This window comes from Trachypithecus francoisi, unplaced genomic scaffold, assembly GCF_009764315.1.
Source record: "Trachypithecus francoisi isolate TF-2019V2 unplaced genomic scaffold, Tfra_2.0 Lachesis_group2, whole genome shotgun sequence".
NCBI classification, from domain to species: Eukaryota; Metazoa; Chordata; class Mammalia; order Primates; family Cercopithecidae; genus Trachypithecus; species Trachypithecus francoisi.
The window spans coordinates 109,184,478-109,207,146 of record NW_022681465.1 but is presented as its reverse complement, the minus strand read 5'-3'; the positions used below and the strand labels follow the sequence as shown (position 1 = coordinate 109,207,146).

At 42.8% G+C, this 22,669-nt stretch overlaps 1 protein-coding gene across 2 annotated transcripts in view; it reads left to right on the top strand.

Moving 5' to 3' along the window:
- LHFPL2 (LHFPL tetraspan subfamily member 2) overlaps window positions 1-22,669 on the top strand; it is a 166,181-nt gene that overhangs the window by 77,765 nt on the left and 65,747 nt on the right. For both annotated transcript variants that reach the window (XM_033179949.1, XM_033179950.1), the window contains one exon: window positions 1,925-1,983. The gene's annotated coding sequence lies outside the window, so the exon portion shown is untranslated. The remainder of the gene's footprint in view (window positions 1-1,924; window positions 1,984-22,669) is intronic.

Here is a 22,669-nt window from a genome sequence, read left to right as displayed (position 1 = left end):
AACCATTTGTAAAAAGTCATAGTTTTGCCAGGCACAGTGGCTCACGCCTGTAATCCCAGCACTTTGGGAGGCCGAGGCGGGCGGATCACTTGAGGTCAGGAGTTCAAGACCAGCCTGGCTAACATGGTGAAACCTCGTCTCTACTAAAAACACAAAAATTAGCTGGGGGTGGTGGCACATGCCTGTAATCCCAGCTACTCGGGAAGCTGAGGCAGGAGAATCGCTTGAACTCAGGAGGCGAAGGTTCCAGTGAGCCAAGATCGCGCCATTGTACTCCAGCCTGGGTGACAGGGAGACTCTGTCTCCAAAAAAAAAAAAAGTCATAGTTTCCTTAACTATTATAACAAAGGACTTTATGAATTCAGAATTCTTTTGTGTATTTTTATTAAAGTGAAACCCAATGACTGTTGTCCGGTATCTTCAAGTTTATTACTGAGCTAAAATGATGTGATAGAGGAGGCTTTGTGCCACCACTGGCTTTTCAACCTCAGGTACACTTTTGATTAACACTGATGCTGCTGATATGAAGCTGCTCACATGCATATTAGTGTGGACAGTCATAGCTTGATATTACAGATTTTGATTATTATCTCATGGCTGTATTTGAAAATTTGATTATAGAAAATAAGCATGGGGACTTCTTGTTTTCCTGCTTATCAGTAGAATTGAGGCTGTTGAACATTTTCTGTTTAATTTACCTTATGTGGAATTATACATATTTATACTCCCCAGTTGCATTTTTAATATCTCATGAACTCAAAATGCTTTTTTTCTAAATATTTACTCATATACAGTGTTACCTTGTAGTCCTAAATAACATAAGCCTAATCATTTTTAAATGAAGAAATTACTTTTAAATGTGCAAAAAGAAAAAGCTAATTGACTGGCCATCTGCTAGCCAATTTCTGTTAGAGTTTGCATTAAGGAATATGTGGTTTCTATCTGAAGAGGTGACGAATAGGCTTTGTAGAATGGAAGAGATTCTTTTAAGAGCAAGATTATCTGATAGGAGGAAAAAGGTGTGTTTGGAAACCCTGGATCCTGTGGTATTGAGGAAGGTTCTCTACTTTTAACATCAGTTTCCCCATCTGTTAATGGGTATCTTTGACTAGAAAGGTTGTAATATGTTCCTATAACAGTCCCAGGTGCATGATAGATTTTCAACAAATGGTAATTGTGACATTTTATGTTAGAAATTTGTTCCATTTATGTTTAATATTTCAAAGCAAAGCTGAAGAGATATTTGAGGATTCTCTGTTTTGTGAATGTATTAGTAGGCTTATAATTTTCTAAAGGTTCCCTAAAGACTTTGAGACCACCAGAAGGAATCCTTGATTTCTAAATAAACTAATCATTAAATAAGTTCTTACTTTTCAATACTTTTCAACTTTTATTTTTACTATGTTAGGGTTTTTCTAAGAATGGCCCTTTTCCCACTTTCCCAGTCTTGACATCTTTGTGAATTTAACTTTAGGACTTAACCAGCATAACTGAAAAGGATATAAAGTGCTGCTAGGATAGTTTCTTCAGTCACAATTTCATATTTTATTTCTTAATTTGTTTCTGGATTTTTGAGCCTTTTTATGGTCATTCATTAAAGTATCCTCCAGGACACAAATTATGTTTTTAAGTTGGTCCCCTTGTGAGGGGAAAGGAAAGGATATAATTAGGTACATGTTCACAGGCTGGACATTCCCCTCTGGCCTTTTACTTTTTCTGATTCATCAGTGGTTTGGACCCTGTGTTTGTGTGTTGGTGTTCCTGGGCGGGAGCGGCCGTGTTCTAATGCAAGTTGAGCTGTGTGCTGCCTAGGGACCAATATTTGAAACGTCACATATTTTAATGAGATATAAAATTGTATGCTAAGTCTTTGTGTGTGTATGTGTGTTTAAAATCTAACTCTTTGTTCAATTTGTTTTTCCAGGTGGCATTTTCCTGAAGTTGTTCATTAAGACTTCCCAGCATTCCTACAGATATAAATAGGTAAGTAAATGAAATCAGATGACCTTATTGTTGGTGATTGTTTGGAAACAATTTTCCAGTGAATGGCAACTTCTTGAAAAAGATGCAGTGTTTTAAACTTTTGAACCCTGTGTGGTAAGCACTAATTTTTTTAAGGCTAGAAACATCACTTAGATGAGCATACATAAATGTTATAAACAACCCTGTGAAGTTTCATAAATGGTATTAAATTCAATGCTATAATTGCCACACTTCAATTCTAATATGCTTTGTTTGTCACCATTCATACCCAAGTTTCAGAGCTCTTTATAGTAGGCATAGCTGAATTTAAGTTGTCTTTCCTTTTGAGCTTCTCTGTGTACCATTTCATCATTTTTATCATTTCTTTCAGACAGAGAAAGTAGAGATAGCTGATTAAAATTACCCAATTTTATTACTCAGTGATAGCTCACATCTTCGGAAGGATTGTGGGAATAAAAGTTGAAAACAGTTGACTAATAGGTGATTTATGATTAATTCTACAGGTTCTGATTTATAAAGGTCACTTTTTGAAAATATTAGTGAAGATAATAGAGGTTGAGTAATCTTGTACAATACACATTTAAGAAAATCAAGGGAGTACTTAGTCAAATAATTATCCCAAAAGACTTTGATCCAGCTCTGTTTCTCCCAAGGGAGAGGCCTATTCAGCCAGGTCCTCCTGGGTCTTGTTACAAACTGGAGGTTCGGCTCAGCCCAAAGAAACCAGCTCAAGGTATGGATTTGGGACTTACTGACACCCTTTTCAGGAGGGTCTGCCATGTGGAGGGGATTTGCACACAGCATTTTCACAGACACCATCTCATTTGTAGGAAACTCTTTTAGCTTGCAGATGCTAGGGAAGGAAAAATTGCTCTTATGTTATGAAATGAACTAGTGACTCCTCAAATGTTAAGTTGTTCTAACAACTTCTATTGCTTAGGTTAGGAAGCTTGAGGGTTTTTTGTTGTTGTTGTTAAATGGGAATTGTAAATACTTGTGTGTTACGAAATTATTTGAGCAGAATTCCTTCTCATTGGAATGCCAGGGCTGACCTGAGACAGGTGGTGTCCTGAGCAGGCTAATCATTGGCACCTTATCAAACTGATAATCTTTTTTTTTTTTTTTGAGGTGGAGTCTGGCTCTGTCACCCAGGCTGGAGTGCAGTGGTGTGATCTCAGCTCACTGCAACCTCCACCTCCTGGGTTCACGTGATTCTCCTGCCTCAGCCTCCTGAGTAGAGTAGCTGGGACTACAGGCGTGCACCACTATACCTGGCTAATTTTGGTATTTTTAGTAGAGATGGGGTTTCACCATGTTGGCCAGGCTGGTCTTGAACTCCTGACCTCAAGTGATCTACCCACCTCAGCTTCCCAAAGTGCTGGGATTACAGGTGTGAGCCACCATGGTGAGCCCAAACTGATTATCTACTCCATCTTTATTTAGTGGAGGTGGGAGAAATTGATTTTCTATTAATAAAAATGTGTACCTTTGCCTGTATGGTGAAATTAAGGAACTTATTACATGTGATTTTCTGAACCAGTTGCTCATAAACCTATTTAAAGTTTGGCTAATAATACTGCCATGTGCTGCTCAGATGCAAACTTTCAGATGCTTGTCAGCTAGGTGACATTGGGGTTGGTAGTGAAGTCTGGTTTTTGCTCATGTAGTTCTACAATGGCAGATACTCTCATCGGAGGCAGGTCTGTGCTGGGGAGGGACATTTATTTCTACTCCCGGGCACTGTCTCCCTGAGTGGTAACAGGAGCAATTTTCATTTTACCTGTTATTTAAGGAGTTGCATGTGAAAACCCAAGTGAAGAGGCTCTACACTTCTCATGTGTTTCCCAGTAATGGCTTAGTCCCCGCTTTGTGAGTGGTCACCCTGGTCACTGCCAGACTGGCCTATTTAATCCTGCTCTGGGGAAAAGCCAGTTTCATTCTGCTGTGTTCCCTTAATGTGGTTAAATTAAATGTGGTAAATTAAAAGTGGTGTGTTCCCTTAAAATGCCACCTCTCTGAATACTTAATCTAATAGAACCAGCCTTCTGTGTCTTTTTTTTTTTTAGGTTGTGATTTCATCCCATAGAAATACAATAACACTTTATCAAGTCAGACAAACACAAGAACAGACATTCTGAATTAATACTGTCTGAATTGGAGAGCAATCTGATCCTGCCTTTTTTTTTTTTTTTTTTTGAGGTGGAATCTCACTCTGTCGCTCAGGCTGGAGTGCAGTGACGTGATCTTGGCTCACTGCAGCCTCTGCCTTCCCAGTTCGAGCAATTCTTCTGCCCCAGCCTCCCAAGTAGCTGGGATTACAGGCATCTGCCACCACGCCTGGCTAATTTCTGTATTTTTAGCAGAGACTGGGTTTCGCCATGTTGGTGATCCTGCTTTCTGTTATGTAGTCAGTCACGTTATATGACTTAGTGGAAGGTTTCTTTTGAGCGAAGAGCACATTTGCAGTCTGGGGCGAGCCCGATGTTAGGCGATCCTTGGCAGAGGTTCCGTCTCTGTGGACACAGACCTGGATTGGGACCTCAGCTGTGGCACGAGCAGGCTCTGTGACCTAGGGCACTTTTCATTGCCATGTGGAATTCTTATCTCTACTCATGGATAATCCCTTCTTCCCAAAGTGGTGGGAAGATTGACCAACATAGAGACGGGAATGCGTGTGGTGCGTAGTAAATTGCAGGTTTTCCTCTGCCTGTTCCCTGGCACTGGGTATCGTGGAAGGAGCACAGGATGTGGAATCTGAGGGGTTGCTCTGCCAGGCTCTTGCTGTGCCTCTTTGGACGAATCTCTTACCACCTGTGCCTCACTGACAAAGTGGCAAGCGTAATACCTGCTCAGTTTGCCTGCCTATTCCCTGAGAATTGTGAGAGGGCTTTGAAAAGTGTGAATTTAGGGTGGGTGATTAGTATAAGTGACCCCTACTAGGCATGCTTTTTAATAATCCAGACTCTCTGGGCTTAAATCCCTGCTCTAACCACTTATAATTAGGTGAATGTCCTTGAGCACGTGACTGTCACCCTGTCTAGTTCTCACCTATCTCACCTGATTGCTCTGAGAGTAAATGATGTACTGTTTGAAGACTGGGGCATACAGAACTAGCACCTAATGAATCTCAGTATACATGCTCGTAAATTCACTAGGACATAAGAAGGGAGGCAGAGAATCAGACATGAAAAAATATCCACAGTTTTAAAACCCCTCGTGTTTGAACTGTGTCTTGTTGAGCTGCCTTTTATCATGTTATGCAAGTTTGGACCAGGGAAGATGATCTGAATAAACTGAGAATGACCCCCACAAGGTGGGACACCCTCGTGGGCGAACGCAGCGCTGAGAGTTGGTCTTCCTGGGTTCTCTTCACAAGTGAACTGGGGACAGGTCTCTTCCCATCTAGGGGAATTCTAGTGAAGGGGCAAAGTGAAAGCGCTATACCTGCACCATCCGATTCGGTTGTGTCTGCCCATTAGTGTCTTCCCGTGTGGCTGCTGAGCACTTGACATATGGCTAGTGCGACTGAGGCACCAAAGTTTTCATTCTACTGAGAGTCGATTCGGTTTTTGGCAAAAGTTTAAGTATGTTTGGAATAACTTTCATATGTGATTCTACTTTTTCAACTGCAAATTTTATAAATTTTAAACCAGATCAATTTTTCCTGATGGAAATTTTGTGCCTTAATTGAAATGTGCAATAAGTACAAAATGCACAAGATTTTGAAGTGTTAAGTATTAGAAGAAAGAATGTAAAAATTCCATTAATAATTTTTATGCTGATCACATGTCAAAATCATAATGTTCTAGATATTTTGAGTTATATGAAATTTATTAAAATTGGTTTCTTTATGCTTTTTAATGTTGCTACTAAAAATTTTAATACATATGGCTTACAGTAATATTTTTATTACACAGTGCTGTTCTAGAGCATCATAGAATTGGATAGCTTCTAATTTATCAAGTAAAATACTATTTTCCCTATTAGTTTTTGAAGATTATGAAAGTGGGTTTTTTCTTTTTTTAAGGTTTTATTCATAGTCTGCCATTTAACAAGTTTGAGAAATGTTTTAAATATTCAAAATTGGGGGGAAAAAAAGAAAAAATGCATAGCAAACAAGTTACCTAAGCCTTGTATAATATCGCTCAAGGTCAATGTTTGCTTTCCTTGCAGTCCTTTGGCCTCCACTGCTTTGTGAAGCTGTCGAGGGAAGCCCTCAGAGCCTGCCCCTCACAACCACTCCTTAGGATATGAAACCAGTATTTTCAGCTAAATGATCCCCCTTCTTGATGATTGTTGACTTGGACGTTTGTTGCAGGCACCATGTTCCTGGCATCACATACTGCTGTGCCCCAGGAGATCAGTTGAGGAACAGTCATCTAGGACAAAATGACTTTTAATTTACCCATAGTGATTCCACACTCTTTTACCATGTACCAGAAATATGGGGATATATTGCCAAGGGCATGATTGCTGGCTAGATGCTTAGTTTTCAGCAGCAGGTGTAGGAAACATGAGAAGATAATACAACGTAAGATTATCAGTATGTCTGTCACATTGATGCCCTAGTGGCACTTATGTGCATTCTGAGAGGCAGTGGGTCGAGTGTTTGATTCAGAATCATACTGGTCTGGGTTTGAGGATAGGCCACATCCCTTATGAGGCAATGGTGGTGAGGATAGCTATCCTCTGTCATTCTGTTCCTCTGTAGTTGGTGCCAGTAGACACTGGCTGCTTTCCTTGTTAAAATTCTTTGATTGTGTGTACTGAATCTGTGATGCCTGTATTTTTTCGTGTAATAACCATAGCAAATACATTGCCATTGTTGTATTTTTCCAGACTGAGCAGATGTGTGGTACAGTTAAAAGCTCCATCTAGGAATTAAGCAGGATTGATATTTCTGTATTAAATAGAAACCATTATCAATTTTTTTGAAGAATCTTTAGCTGAAGGAAGGTGTCTTTTCCTTGCATAGCTTGTTATGATAATTGATCTTCTTAAATTCCAATATTAGAATATAGGATACATTTATACCATCAATTTGGAAGCAGTCAATAGGAATAGGAAGCATTTATTAAGAGAAAGTGTAACAACCTTCTCCCTTTACTTGATGGTAAATTGGACCAAATTTAGGGTCCCTGGAGGGGAAAAATGATAAAGTAGAAATGACAGTGATATTCAAGATTTAACAAAACAAATCAGAGTAATTAAATGCATTGAAGACAAAATGGATGTAGTTCTTTTTGTCATTTTCTAATTTTGTTACTTGCATGTTGACAATGTATCTTTTTTCTGATGAGACTTCTAGCTAGGCCTATCCCACAGGAGACTTCTGGGGCTTCTCTCCAGAGGGGTATTCTCTTTCTATGAAAAGTTGCTTCCCTTGATGGACTGTAAACTTCCCAAGGGCAGGTGTGAGTTTTGTAGTATATCCTCGATGCCCAGTGCAATGTCTGACATTATAGGCTATCTAGCACAGTGCCTGATACTTATATTTGCTCAGTAAATGTTGGTCAAATTGAAGAGTGAGTGGGGGCTTAACTATAACATCCGCTTTGTAAGTATTTGGGAGTATGGCCCACTTATAATTTGGGAAGCCACAAAATTTTTTTTAAGCCAAAAAGTAAAGTTGAACATTAAGAAGGCACCACTGGAGCAGCTGACCAGAGGCCAGGAAAGCAGATAAGAAGGCATCACTGGCAAGAAATGATGAGGACTAAAAGGGAGGTTTGGGAGAGTAGGGTGGGCAGGGCTGCAGCCAACTGACGAAACATAGCCTCATGGAGGCAGGTGCCCATGGAGTTAGCTTTGGACAGGAACAGGGCAGCTCTCCGTGGCACAGCAGGTGCGCTGCCATAGGTAAGCTGAAAGTACAGGGAATAGGCCTTAAGAGAATTCTTATGTTGTGGCTCAGTTCTTTTGAGCAGTGGGAAAAAAAGTCATCTGCTTTGAGGAGAGGAGGTGAAGCCTGGAGGCTTAAGAAGAATGCATGTTTTCCCTAGGTGGAAAAGAACTCTTCTCAGTGCTCATGTGACCGGAGTGCCCATCTTCCGGTGGATTCTGGCCTTCTGTCTGATGGATTATTGCACAAAGAATTCTGGTCCTCCATCCAATTGGATTAGTCCACAGGGATGTTTTGGATCTCACGTTAATAAATGTATAAGCCTGGCGTAGACATGCGCCTGTAATCCCAGCGTTCAGGAGACTGAGGTGGGAGTGAGCCCAGGAGTTTGAGACCAGCCTGGGCCACATAGGAAGACCCTGTCTGTGAAAAGAAAAATGTATAGTTTTGTTGTGATCAGTGAAAGTCCATGAAAAAGGCTATATGCAAATCTCCCAGCAGGTAGATTTGGTTCCAGTTGGTACTCCTGTTGTCATTCCATCTGCATGAAGAATCCTCCTAATCCTTCCTGAGAAAGTTTTTTTATTTTAACAATCTACTTTAAAAAATTGCTTCTAGAAAGGAACTTGGTCTAATTGAACTCAGATGAATGAGTGTACACTGGGATAGTGTAGGGGTGTTCCCTTATCATCCCTGTATAACGAATGTATGCTTTTATGTGAAGCTTGTTAATATAGGTAAGTAATAGGTGTACACATTTTTATTTAGTATTCTTATTTAAAATAATTTCCCATGCCAAACCACAGCAAACCCTGCTTTCCACTAAAGAAAGCAATAGCATATCCCTGAAGTTCTGAGATGCTGCCCCTGTAAATACCGTATCTGCTCTTTGAAACGTCATAATGACTCCCTAACTAAAACTGACCTCTACTGAATTAAATATTGATTTAATCTATATTCTCTTGGATTCATTCAGTTCAGCTTGCAATAAAGTTTTTGTAGTCTTTGCTTTCTTTCATGCTCTGACGCTCGTTGGAACCGTTAGTCATACAACCGTCCTGTCCTTCCAGACACTGCTCGCACCAGCAACCCCAGAGCCACAGGCCAGCCACTTGGCACATGTTACAGAGCCAAGGTAGCAGGCAGCCTCTAAAAATGGGGTTGGCCCCATCTCTGCACCTTATGTTACCATCCCAGAACAATCTGTGAAAAACTCTTAAGGCTACTTGGCAAGTCCAGATGAACTTGAAAACATACCTGATTTTGATCCAAATTGTTCTATAACTGTGGCCAAGTGGTGTTAGGAGGTGGGCACTTCCTGTCGTTAATTTACATCTCTTTCACGTAATGAAGGCAACTATGACTGAGGGTCATGTTAGGAATCTAATGTGACTGGTCTGAAAGAGCTGGTCCCCTCTGTCTGCCTCGCCACCACATTCTCCCTCCTTGCTTCATTCTCAGACTATATCTGTGATTCAGTTGAAGTCCAATCCATTTTTCTCCTAACACTCATGGAGTGACTGTGGATTGGAAAGGCACAGTGTAGGGTGGTGGTCAAGTGCTTTCATGGACTTCTCCTCATTCAAGGTCAGGGTCATCAGTTTTGGACCATTATGTCCCACATCAGGTATATTTAAGTTTATTCATCTGGAAACTGGCAGGCATTTTGGTAAAAGGATGATTACAGAGAAAGTCATTGGGGCAAACCCCTAGAAGCTATGCCTTTCTTTCAGTGCTTTGGTATTCTGTGTTGTATGCTTGCATATTTACATCATCTGCACATCTTAAATCTAAGATGGTTTTTCACCTGCCCAGAGGTCACATTCAGTCTTCTCTGGTGGCCTTGAACACTGGTATACTCTCCTTTTTTTTTTTTTTTTTTTTTTTTTTTTTGAGACGGAGTCTCACTCTGTCACCCAGGCTGGAGTGCAGTGGCGCGATCTCTGCTCACTGCAGGCTCCACCTCCTGGGTTCACGCCATTCTCCCGCCTCAGCCTCCTGAGCAGCTGGGTTTACAGGCGCCCACCACACGCCCGGCTAATTTTTTGTATTTTTAGTAGAGACGGAGTTTCACTGTGTTAGCCAGGATGGTCTTGATCTCCTGACCTCGTGGTCCGCCCGCCTCGGCCTCCCAAAGTGCTGGGATTACAGGCATGAGCCACTGCACCCGGCCGAACACTGGTATACTCTTGAAGCCAAGCAACAGCCCTTATATATATACTATTATGGCTGGATTAGAATTGCCAGAAGCTGTTTATGTGTGACCTGACCCCCCAGTTATCAAAATCACCCAAGTTCATACAGAAATGTATAAGCATGCAGGGAAAAAAATCAGTTCCCTTAGGGGTCACTACTGTTAATCTGTTCAAGTTCCTAAGAGTATCCCTTTTTGTACATTCTTTTCTTTACATAACTGAGTTCTTACTCTGTATATAACTTTATGTTGCTACTTTTTGGTTAATATTATAAGTATTTCCTCATGTCATTATAAGTTCCTTTTCTACAGAAATCTTCAGTATTCTGTCTTATGATGTATATCTTAAATCATTTTAACCTGCTTTCTGATTTTGACATTTGAGTTGTTTTCTGATTTTTTTAAACCATTAAATATCAACCTTGAATATCCTTTTACAGATATTATTGTTTAGTTACAAAAAATGTTTGCAGGAAAGTTGGGCCCTCGTTGACAGTATAAGAGGGCACCCATTGTATATCCCCATCATGAAGAATGAGTTATCAGTTCTTAAGTCTTTGCTAGTTTGTGAGGTGAGAATGGCATCTCATTTTGTTACTGTTTTTATTATTGACCACATCTAATGTTTTCCTAAATAGAATAGCTGTTGAAGTTTGTCTTTTCTGAATTGCTTGTTCATGTTTTTCCTTTAGGTGAAACTCTCATTTATGATAATAGTGACATTTATGACCTTGGCCCATTTTCCTAGAAAAGTTTATTGGAATGCATAATTTTACATGTATTGTATGCTCTGTAATTGTTAACTCACATAAAAGTGTCCTACGTTTGAGGGGAAGTCAGATGTGGAAGTATCAAAGAGAACACAACTCAAAGTTCTCGTGCGGCTTCTTGGCTGTGACTGCCCGCATCTGGAAAGTTAGCTCCGCCCAGTGGGTGCCCCCCTCCCACCTCACCCACACCTCGTGAGTCCCTCATTGTCACTCTCATCCTGCCCTAGTACTTCTGATTCCACTCTGCCTGTTCAGGGCAGACGAGGTATAACTTCTACTGTCGGAAGAAGAAGAAAGAGAACGTGTTGGCTCATGGACCCCATGAAGTGCTTCTCACCTGCTTCTCCTCTCCTGATGTTTCTTCTCAGTCTACCTGGCTGACTTCTTTTGCCTGCCCCTTCATCAAGGTCTCTGGGTCATCTTTGGCCCCCTTTTCTCCCTTATCTTTTTGCATCCTCTGGCTTTTCCAGCCCACTCTGTGGCTTCAGCTGCCACTCACAGGCCAGACCCTCTCCTCCAGGTGGAGAACCATCCAGCCAGCTGCCTGTTGGGGTCTTCCCCTGGTGTCCCACTGACATTTTTAATTTAGCATGCCCCCAAATGAAACTCTCCCTCTCTCTTGACTGGCCCTGTGGCCTGGGTCTCCACTCCCAGTAGAAAGACTTTTTACCCCATCTACCAGAAATCCCTCTTTCCCCCTCTGCCCACATCCCATTGGTTTTATGAATTCCTGTCTGTTCTCCTTCCGTGTTCCTCCTTTTTTAGTCCAGGCTTCACTTTCAGAATGAGTGAATGTCTGTTTTCCCAATTAAATATAGTCTTACACAATGGATAAACTAGATTTCTCTAAAACAAATGAAAATTGATATTTTGCAGAGTATGCTACTTTAATGGAATCTATTTTAAATTCTCTGTATGGAGTGAATTCTCACCTATTAGTTTACCATTTATAGAAATTAAGTTTTTGCCTCCTTGCTTGGTTTAAAGCAAAACACACCTTGAATACTGTCTAATGTATATTAGTCATGTGAGTTCCTGGACAATACTTTCTAGTTAAAGGGCTTTTGATTTGAAGACTTGATGTTTTCTTGGGACCTTAATTATTTCCATATTTCAATATGTATTTTTTTTTTGTTGCATTGGCTTTATCTTTTATTAGCTAGTTTTTCAGCTTACCTCCTAGGGAACTCAGGCAAGAAATATAAATATTTTCATAAGCTTCTTTAAGGGAGTAAAATTAATATTTTTGAGATGAAAATATGATGATTTGTCTCCTAAGGATTGGAAGACTTTATTAAGATAGCAAAATATCCTTCCCCAGGGGTAAGTTTTTTTAGGGCTTATTGGAAATATGGTGCTGGGAAGAATAAAAGGAAATTTAATACCATGGAAATTGGAAATGGCCCCTGAAATCCAATCCGTTTTTAGAACACATATAACACACAATTCCCCAAGATCTGAGACAGCTCAGTTCACTTCCTGAGGCGTCAGGCTCCTTATGACTGTGACACGGAAAGTTTCCTCAGCACGAATAAGCCACAGCAGTGTTTTATTTGCTGAAAATCTCTCCTATACCTGATGATGGGGCTGCCATTGAGTCTGCCTTCCCTTATCTGTATCGAGTGGCTTTAGTCTGGTACTTTTCTTAGGTTGGGTTCCCCAAAAGCAGATTCTGCAGCAGGGATTCAAGTGCAAGTAGGTGACTTGGGAGGTAAACCTGGAAAACGTTGTTAAGGGAATAGGGGTGTGAAATAGGAGAAGAGAGCCAATAAAGAGATGGCATTGCTGCTGTGGGCACCTGAGGCTCCATCTCTCGTGAATTCTATGAGACATACGTCAGAATTATCCCAGCTGGGCCAGCAAGTTCTGGGATATGTCCTCTCCAACTTGTCTCTGTCATTAACCACTTCTTCTGAGACCAGCACTTAAGGGCCAACTCCTGTTGGGGCCAAAAGAGAGCCCTCAAGCAGAAGTCCTGGGTGCCTGCTGTAAGCATGTGCGGAAACAGGGGCTTGAGGTGCAGCAGTCATGCACAGTGTCTGCCCCTTGCACTGTTGTAAGTTTTCAACACTGATAGACAAGTCTGTCTACGGGGGACACTTCAGTGGTCAGGAAGGAAGCACATGCAGCGATTTCCAATGGAATGTATTTAAAATAGATCAGTGCTTGATCAATACTGGAGTAGATGTAAAAGAGGTAAGAATTTGATACCACTGATCCTGAAATGGGGAATGCAGGGAGATGGAGAGGTGTCTAAATGTTGCTCCCAAAATGACATATTGTGCCTCAACAGCAAACACTGACAAGCCATTATAATCACAATGGGACAACTGAATTGTCAGGGCTCCTTGTAGGGTTGAAATTTCCTCAGAGCTAATCAGCCTACAGAATTATAACTAGGCCCACAAGGAAATTACGGTATTTTTTCCATGCAGTCAGATCTGGAAGAAAACAAAAATCTGACGGAAGTCTATGGCCAGCCAAGTCTGAACAGAGCTACCTTCATTACTTGGGGAAATTCCTGGGGAAGGAAAGAAGGTGGAATCAGTGCTGTCAGTGGACTTTAAGAATCTTTCTGTGCTGTGTGTTTTCTATTCCTATTTTATTAATGCAGAATCCTTGCTGATACAACATGGGAAATATATCCTAATACTCTATCAGCTCTTCCATTCTTGTCATGTAGGGGGTAAGGGGATATGATCTGGACAGTACAGCTATCAAATCACTTAGAGCTATTGTGTGATGCTAGACCAACAGTACCAAAGGGTCCTCGTTCTTAAAGGCTCCCAACCCAGCCATGAGAGGACAAGCAGAGAAGTCACTGCTGCTGTGGTCAACTCATTATATTGGGGACAGAGGAGGGAACAATTTTGCCAGTTGGAGAAGGCATGCTGGAGCCATGACTTCTCAACTGGGCCTTGAAAATGACTAGCTTTTGCCAAGGGATGAAAGAGGGGAATGGCAGTCCTGGCAGAGACAAGTGTGGGCAAAGGCAAAGAGATGCAAAGTGCAGAATGTGGTTAGGAAGTAGTGAGTGGTGTGGGGTGACAGACACATGAGATGGCGAAGTTGTGAAGGTAGGCAGGAGAGATCACCTTGTGAAAGTCCTGAAAGCTTTGTCCCTGCTTTTACCATTTCTCCCACGTGAGTGTCCAAAGGCGTGTACCATTTGTGGCCAGCCCATTTCTGTTGACTCATGTCCAGATTCCCACCAAACATCCAGGGCCAGGGCCCTTGGCCTCCAAAGGTTAGCTAAAAAAATCACTGACATGAGGCAGATTGATTAATAGGAGGAAAGGTGTACAAATTTATTAAACATGTATACACGAGTGCCTTCAGAATGAAGACCCAGAGATACAGGGGAAATTGTCCATTTTTGTGCATAGGTTCAACAGAGTATGAAGAGGCATGTAGATATATGACTGGACAGGAGGGTATGATCTAATGCTAACACCTTGAGTGGGGAAACCTAGCCTGTCTAGATTCCTCTTGGCCTCTCTGGGCATGCATTCCTTTCTTCTGGGTGTGGGGCAGGACCCTCTCTCTGATGAGGGTCTTAGGACCTACAGTCAAAAAAGGTAGGTCAGATAATTTCTTTAAGGCCGGTTTTTACATAGAATATTTTTAGGTTTCATGGCTGGCTTTTGGGAAAGAAGGTTCTGGCTTCTATAACCCGCCTTGGGGAAATGGGATTCTAGTTTCTGTGGCCTGACTTGGGAGAATGGGACTGAGACATAGGAGGACAGGAGAAAGAGAATAACTTCATGTTTCTAAGGCTGCTGCTAGGCCTTCGTTTTGGGGTGTAGTTGTCTGAGCCCCAACAGTCTTTTATTTTTGATTGAATAGCTACCTTGTTAGAGGGAAAGAGAGCTCAAGGTGGTGTCCAGGGCCTGGAGCCATTTCTCAGGGTGAATTAGGAGCAGGAGCTGAAGTGACCTCCAGATGCAAACCTAGGAACCCCCAGAACAGTAGGTCCAATTACCATCTTACCAAGTCTTGGACTGACTGATCTCTTGGCTCCTTAAATTCAAAATTGCCCTTAAGATTTGATGTTCAGCCATTCTCAAAAAGGTTCCCCAAATGACTTTGCTATGGAATTCTTCCAAGAAGTTACCTTATTTCTTAGACCAGTGTACTCACAATTCCTTAGAAATTTCTACTTCGTCTTTTATCATTTATGAGGTGTTTTTTCCCATGGAATTCCCCGTTCCTCTAGATTCACTTTTATTCCATCCTTTGAAATTGCAGTTAGGCTTCCAGGAGATGTTTCCCTGATGATTTTACAATGTAAGATAAAGGTTTAAAAATATTTGACACCCTAGATGGAATGGTAGGATGTTTTGAGTCCAAGTTAGTAAATTGGCCACTGACTGCTGTGTGTCTTTTGGTGAATCACCATTGTTTAGTGAATGAGGTAAGAATCACTAATTCTAAGAAACTGTTTCAGCAGCAAGATAAAAATAAAGTCTCTCTATTCCCTTTGTCAGTCAGTCTTTCCTGTATGAGAATAAATACAGAAGTATGGCCGGGCATGGTGGCTGATGCCTGTAATCCCAGCACTTTGGGTGGCCGAGATGGGCAGATCACTTGAGATCAGGAGTTCTAGACCAGCCTGGCCAACATGGCAAAACCTCGTGTCTACCAAAAATACAAAAATTAGCTGAGCCTGGTGGCAGGCACCTGTAATCCCAGCCATTCAGGGGGCTAAGGCAAGAGAATTTCTTGAACCCGGGAGGCGGAGAGTGCAGTGAGCCGAGATCACACCACTGCACTCCAGCTTGGGCAACAGAGTGAGAATCCATCTCAAAAATAAATAAAAATAAAAATAAATAAAACAGAATTAAAGAGGATCCTTTTTCAGTCTCATGTTCAGCATCCAGTATCTCCCTGTGCCTTCACTGCATTCCGGCACTCTCTCTCTCTCCACACATAGGGACTATTGTGGAGTTTGGAGCCTGAATTGAGACTGCTCTTGACTGTCCTTGGTCTTGTGAGAGCTCTCTTCATAACGGCCTGAATCCTTGGTTTGAGTTTGCCCTCGTCTCATGAATCTTCACCCACTATTGGGATCATCATGTTCTCATGACCAGAGTGTTAGTTCAATGTGTTCCATGCCATGGCTTTTGAAAAGTGGAGAACCTGGTTGTGAAGATGGATGAGCCTTTTCTTTTCAAAGGAGCAAAAAATTGTATGGCAGGCCCCAGATTGGTGGCCAACAGGCAGGTAAGAAGTAGCGTGGTTTGCTAGTGGTCCAGTAGCCTGTGTGCAAGCTTGGCCTCCTGATCCACTATGGGTTATGTTATTGTTATTGAATTTCAAATGTGGAATTTATTCATAGTGAATTGTAACATTTATTCTGTAGGAATCAAGACTTCTGTCAATGCTCAGAAATACTGTACCTGAAGAAAACGACCCCCAGGTTTTTGCATATAACTTCTAGGAAAGTTTTTCAAGGTTCAAGATGATTTTGAGTGGAAGTTGCTTAATGTCTAGTTACTGGAGCAATATCACTGTGGTGACCTTTAGAGTCATAACCCCAACTCAGGAATTGCCATATTGTGTGCTACTTCCACATATTGGAAGGTATTTTAGACATGGATGCAATGTTTATGGGACATGTATTAAGGCAGCAAGACAAAATATGCTCAACTGGAAGTGTTCTAAAAATCCAGAGCTCATGACCAGACTTTCCAAAATGGTGTTACAGGAAAGTGGTCTTCCTCTGCTTCTATAAACTTACTCATGATGAAAGAAAATTGAGCAGAATTTATTGTTATTGGAGGACTACTCAGAGTCTTCAGCACGCCAACGTGTGTTGTGGCTCTTCAAGGGGATACAGGATTCAGTGTCTCTCCTGGGATTGCTTTGATCTCAGAGCACCTGTGGCCCTGCCCCAGAACTCCTATAACTCTGACCCAGTTGGGGAGATGCTGACATGTGTTAGATTAAAAATGTTGCACATTCTTTTTCACTCCTCCCATTAATAACTGGAGTCTTATTTCCCTACCCCTTGGGTCTAGACTGGCCTTTTGACTTGCCTTCACGGCTCAAATGTGGCAGAAGTGTTGTGTAAGTTCTAGAGTCTCGGCCTCAGAGGGTCTGACTACTTCCACTTTCACCTTCTTGGAACTCTGCTCTGAGACCTCTGTGTAAGGATGCCAGTCTTGCCCCAGAAGCATGAGGGGCCTGCAGAGGAGAGCCAAGGTTCCCCTGTTGGCAGGCAGCATTCATGGCCAGACATGTGAAGGAAGCCTTTGTGGGCCTTCCTGCACAGCTGACCTAGCTGAAAGCCATCGTGAGCCAGCCCAGGAGAAACCAGCAGAGGAATAGCCAGGCATTTTAAGCTATGAAATGTTAAGGCACTTTGTTACTCAACAGTAGTTAATAGATACAACCAACATAAACAGTATCACCCAATAAAAATGCTGACACAAGACAGAAAAATACAATTTTTTAATCTAATCTGATACTTTCTAGGAGGCTTTTCTGATTTAAAACTAACTTTCTGGATAGGACTTTTCCAGAAACCTGAATCAGGTGAATAGTTAACAAGCACATAATATGTTTGGCATATGAGGAACTGCACAGAAAATGGCATTTAATCCCAGGGTGCGTGATCCAGCATAGGTCTGCCAGTGCTGCCTAGGAAAGGTGAGGGGAGCTGAGGGAGAAGTTCTGGCCTTCACAGCTGCCCCACAGCAACAGCTTCCGAAGGGCCGACAGCTACCTGTGAGGGTGACCGGTGTCACTTAGGGCTCATTCTGACAGCTGAATAATTAGATTGACACAGACATGGCTGTGGATACGGCCCATCTGCTCTGTTTGCTGACCAGCTGTGGGATGGGAGACCTTTCCAGTGTTCCTTTCATAGACCAAGTTTAATTATTACTGGCTCCAGGGGCAAATCTCATTAGCAGATGTCAGGGGGTCTGTTTTCAGCAGGCCCTTGGTGAGATGCGGAAATGTGAGAGGGCCTCTGGTGAGCACTCCCCACTGAGGCTGGACAGGCGAGTGCCTGGGCCTGGGCCAGCACCAGCTCCTTGGATACATCATCCACTCTCTTCTCTGAGTGGAGCTCTTTACGTGGAAGTGTGGACTGTAGCTTATGTACTGTAGCTGCGAGGCCTGTGCCAGAGTCACTGCATTGCCACATCCAGGCTTTAAAACACTCAGAGCCAAGGATCGTGCCAGTCATACTACAGCCATGCTGGCCACAGTGAGTTGGGAAGAACCAGAAGGACCTTGCAGTCATGGGAGTTGGAGCTGGAAAAGACCCACTTGGTCATGATGGCTCTTCCTCCGACGCGGCCTGATCATTCCCTCGGGATCCTCTGGAGTGCTTTGTAAAATCTGTTTCCGAATGACTCAGGCTGGGAGTCTTCCAGCCATTCCCTGGGAAGATGTAGCGGCCTTTCCTGAGGAGGAAATATTTTCTTCACGATGGGTTGGGATATTTTGTTGGTTGGCTCCAGCCCCAACCCTCCTGGCCAGTCTCCCTCAGACCACCCTGAACAGGCCCCCTGTACCTCTTGGGTTCCCGCAGTGAGACCTACGTCATGCTTCCGCGGAGTGGCAGTTAAACTGAGGAGGCGGGGTCATGCTTCCGCGGCGTGGCAGTTAAACTGAGGAGGCGGGGCCTGCTTCCTAGCCCTGGTGCTTTCTGAAGGGATGACTTTCTCCAGCTGCTTTGTTATTCTTATCCCCTCCTCTGAATTTCTCAATTTTTTTTGTCTCTGTTAATATTTTGTATGTGTGGAAACTGTACTGGTACTTCACAGACATTGTAAGGACTGTGTATTCCACCATGAGAAAGGCATTTTCATTGGAAATTATTTTAAAATTTTGGTGGGGTTTTGATAGATTGGATTGACCTTGGTTTCCATGCCACTGCTCGGTGAGAATAAAGAACTGTAAATGCACTATGGCTCCTCCAGAAACCCAGAGTAATGATATCAGACGTCATGTGTGCTGGCTGGCACAGCCACGTAAACATTGTGGTCCTAGGGCATTGCTTTTGGGGAGTTGATGTAACTCAACGTGTAGTCAGTAAAACAAAGAAAGGAAGGGTTTGTGTGTCTGCCCAGCCCACAGCCACATTGGGAACATTTAGGAAGCACGAGATTGTGGTTTGTGGGCTTTGCCTCTGTTGTTACTGATGCAGCCGTGAGATGAAAAGCAGGAGTGCCCCGGTGAGCCTCTTAGGGTTCAGGCTGAGTGGCATTTGTAGGCCATAAGATGGAAACTGGAAGAGTGAGTGGTTTAGATCAGTGCCCTTCTGAGCATGCTCCACAGAGTGTTCCACTTTCTAGGGACATTTTAGGAGCTACCGGGAGGTGATGGGGGGGCCAAGGGGACCCTCCTCAGCCCCCTACTTTGTGTGTGTGTTTTTTTTTTTTTAACCAGTACAGCTCTGCTTTCATCTGTTTCATATGCAGAACTGGGGTAGTTAGTCAGATTCTGTTTTATAAACAGTATTTCATGCTCAAAAAGAAAGTTTGCAAACCACAGGTTCAGAGGACTGACTTCTAATAAAAACAAACAGAGAGAAACCTCTTTAGCCAGACAACTAATGATTACATTTCTGGGATCTGCATCGATCAATCCACAGACATTTGGAAGCAGCCAAAAGCAAAGCACTAAACAAATAGATGTTTCTGTGTGACTAGTATGTCATCAAGAAACCCATAGTCAATATAAACAGAACATGCAGACTGTGACCTCTAAGTAGCAAGGAGGCAGGAGGCCAGTTCTCGTCATATGTGCAGGTGATTCTGCCAGATTGTGGTGTTCTAAGTAAGCACCAGCAAGTCCTGGAGTCGAGGTTACTGAGAATCATGTGATAAAAACTCGTTTATGGAGAGCTTTCCATTTGTTGATCACTGTCCCTTGGATGCACTGCTCATCCTACAAAATGTAGGTTCTATTATTATTCCTATTTCACACATGGGGAAGCTGAGGCTTGAGGTTGAGTGGTTTGCCCAAGGATAAAGTAATGGAGGTGGGGATAGGTCCTCTTGGCTAGAGCCGATGCCCTCGCATACAGTGCTGCTGTGTCCCCGTCATGGTTTTGGTGAGCGGAGTGCCTAAGCATGGCTACTTTGAAAAGTGTCTTTCTTGCCAGAGATACAGCTTTATGATCAATCCACTCAAAAATTGTCCCGTATAAGTTAAAATTTAATGTTGCATGTAAATGATCCTTATTGTAGAAAAGAGAATATAGAGAAAATAAGCCAGCAGTATAATCTTAACAATGTGTGCAAAAAGTATTCAGACACATACAGCTCTGAAAGTGTGCATTTGTGCTTGGGTTTAATGGCTCACAGACAGTCACTCCAGAGTTTTTAGTGGTAGCATAGAAATTAGAACTCTTGAGGGCACAGCAGCAAGTAACATGACCAAGGTATAGGAGAGTAACCTTTTCACAGGTTTTAAGTTTTAAAATTTGGGGTATTTTTCTCAGATTGCATCTTAGTTTCTCCATTTCAGCCTCTGTATCATGGCCTTAGCTAAAGGCTGAGAAGTAAGGATGAGTCTCTTTTTGAGGGTCTGCCCTTGACTGACTTCATGTCCTTCCAAATGTATATGAACCAGTGTCTTATTCTTTATTCTGGCCAGTAAGATTGTTCAGGCGAGTGTCTTAGATTCTGCAGAAAGTTCTCTGCGGTCAGTTGACTCTGTTGGAACAAAGTAGGTCTCCTAAAGAGTGAATTTAACAGGCATTTAGGTTTGTTTTGATAGGTGCATTTGGAAAAGCTGGGACTGCTTGAGAAACTATTTCACCGCACATCCAGGTGGCTTGAATGATCTGCTTCCATGCATCACACCAAGTCTTTTTAAACAAGATGAAAGCTGTAGTGAGTTTGTCTCATGGAGCAAGTGAGGCCCTCAGGGAGAAACATGAACTTATGTGGGTGCTTGGGAAGTATTGGATAATAACTCTTCCAAGCCATGAGGTCCCCATTTGCCAAGCAGAAATTTATAACAGTGCCCTCGTGGCTTAAAAGTGTTCATTTTCTTTCCCAAGTGTCTAACTCTCTTCCTGAAAATAGTGTTTTCATTGAAGGCTTGGACCATACTAGATCTTCACAGAAAAATCCTACCCTTGATTCTATAGCAGACAATAGCGACTTTGCTGAGATAGAACCTTCGGTGTTGCCTCCTGATGGAGAACAGTGTTGGGTAAGGGGGACATGAAGAAGTGGAGAAGTGGCTAAGTAACAGCCATCTGATATCCTGCAGATCTTATTGGAGATGGATGTGAAGAAGTGCTGTCTGCATGGTTTTGGACCAAATGGCTGTGAGAGTGTGTGATCTGCCTCACAGTGACAAGCAGCTTGTCGGTGGTTTCCAAAACATCTGTCTTAAAGAGGCGTTTGCAATTCCTACAAGGGAGTGTTTCCATTCATTGTCCATGAGAAATGAGAGAGAGTGGGAGCGAGTAATGCACGATCCAGAGGAAATGCGTGCACTCTCCACTTGGGATTACAATGCAGATGAATTCCATGTTTTGGTTAGGGAATGTTTTCTTTTAAAAAAAGACAAGAAAGAAAAGCTTATTTAGTCGCTGTCCCGGTTACTGAAAAGCAGACTAAAACGCAGTTAAATGCAGGCTGGAACGTTCACTTCAGCTGGGTTTTTTTTTTTTTTTTTCTGTTTTGGGGTGTCTGTGTGTGTGTGAGAAGATGGCCTGGGACTTCCTGGCACACTTTTCTGCCTTTGGCCCCACTTTCCCACCAAGGTGGCCTGACCTTGCTGATGAGTCACTTTAAAACTGCTGTGCTCAGCAAGCTGTGGCTCGTTCACTGCATCTGCACAGATAGGCTACTTGAAGATTCAAACAACTACTACGTATACATCCTATTAACAAAAGTCGCAACAGAGGTTTTCCCAGCTAAAGTTTTACTGTAAAAATGATAGCCCTATAAGAAAGCCACTACTAGTTTTCATTTAGAGATTTTTTTTTTTTTTATGTCTACTCCTGTCCACTACTATGTCAGTCCAGGAGTGCTGAAGACGATTTGCTTTTGTATATTGTGTTCAAAACGTGCTACCTGTAATGATGCAAAACCAAAGACCTGAGCTGTGTTTTACCCTCTGAGGTGTCATGCAACAGATATTTATTGCAAACCTGCTCTGTGTGCCAGATGCCTGTGCAAGGATGCGGTGTTGCCTGTGGGGGAGACACATGATCCCCTCTTGGAGTTTACTGTCTGCAGCAGCCAGGGTGTTGAAGTTCTCACAGGTTGGGGGCTTGAAGTAAGAGGACAAACTATCTGGAGGAGAGCCACGTGGGAAGCTGCCATAACAAGGGACTCTGCATGGGCAGGTCAAGCCATTGCTGCCCTGGCACTTGATGGGTGGTCAGTGATTGTCCTCAGCACCCTCTCAGCGCCCTTCACTAGAGCCAGGGAAGAGTGCTTGCCAGCCTGCCCCTCCCACCTGGGCATATCTGCCCACTGGAGGTAGATTGACCTCCACCATTCCGAATCTCTCCTGTCTCTACCTGGAATTGCAAGAGACAAAGGCAAAATCAGACTCTCCCTTCCACCTCCCATCCCAAGTCACCTTCTCTGCCTTCAGTTCATGTGTAGCAATGGCATGATGTGTCTTGTTCTAATCCGTCCTTGTCGCTATACACACATCTCACCTGTCTCCCTCAGTCCTCCAGCTGTGTGTTCCTGAAGGTGACTTGACTTGCTGAGCAAAGGGTCATTCTTCAGCCTCACCTTGGCCCCCTGTGCCCTGGGATTTCTGGGACCAGCAGCCCTGGTACTGCAGCCAGGAGGCCAGGCCTGGGGTCTGAGGATTCTGTCAGGAACAAGGCTGAGGGCATGGCTCTCCTACTGTGCCGCACTCTCTCAGAGGGGCAGTGAGGGAGAA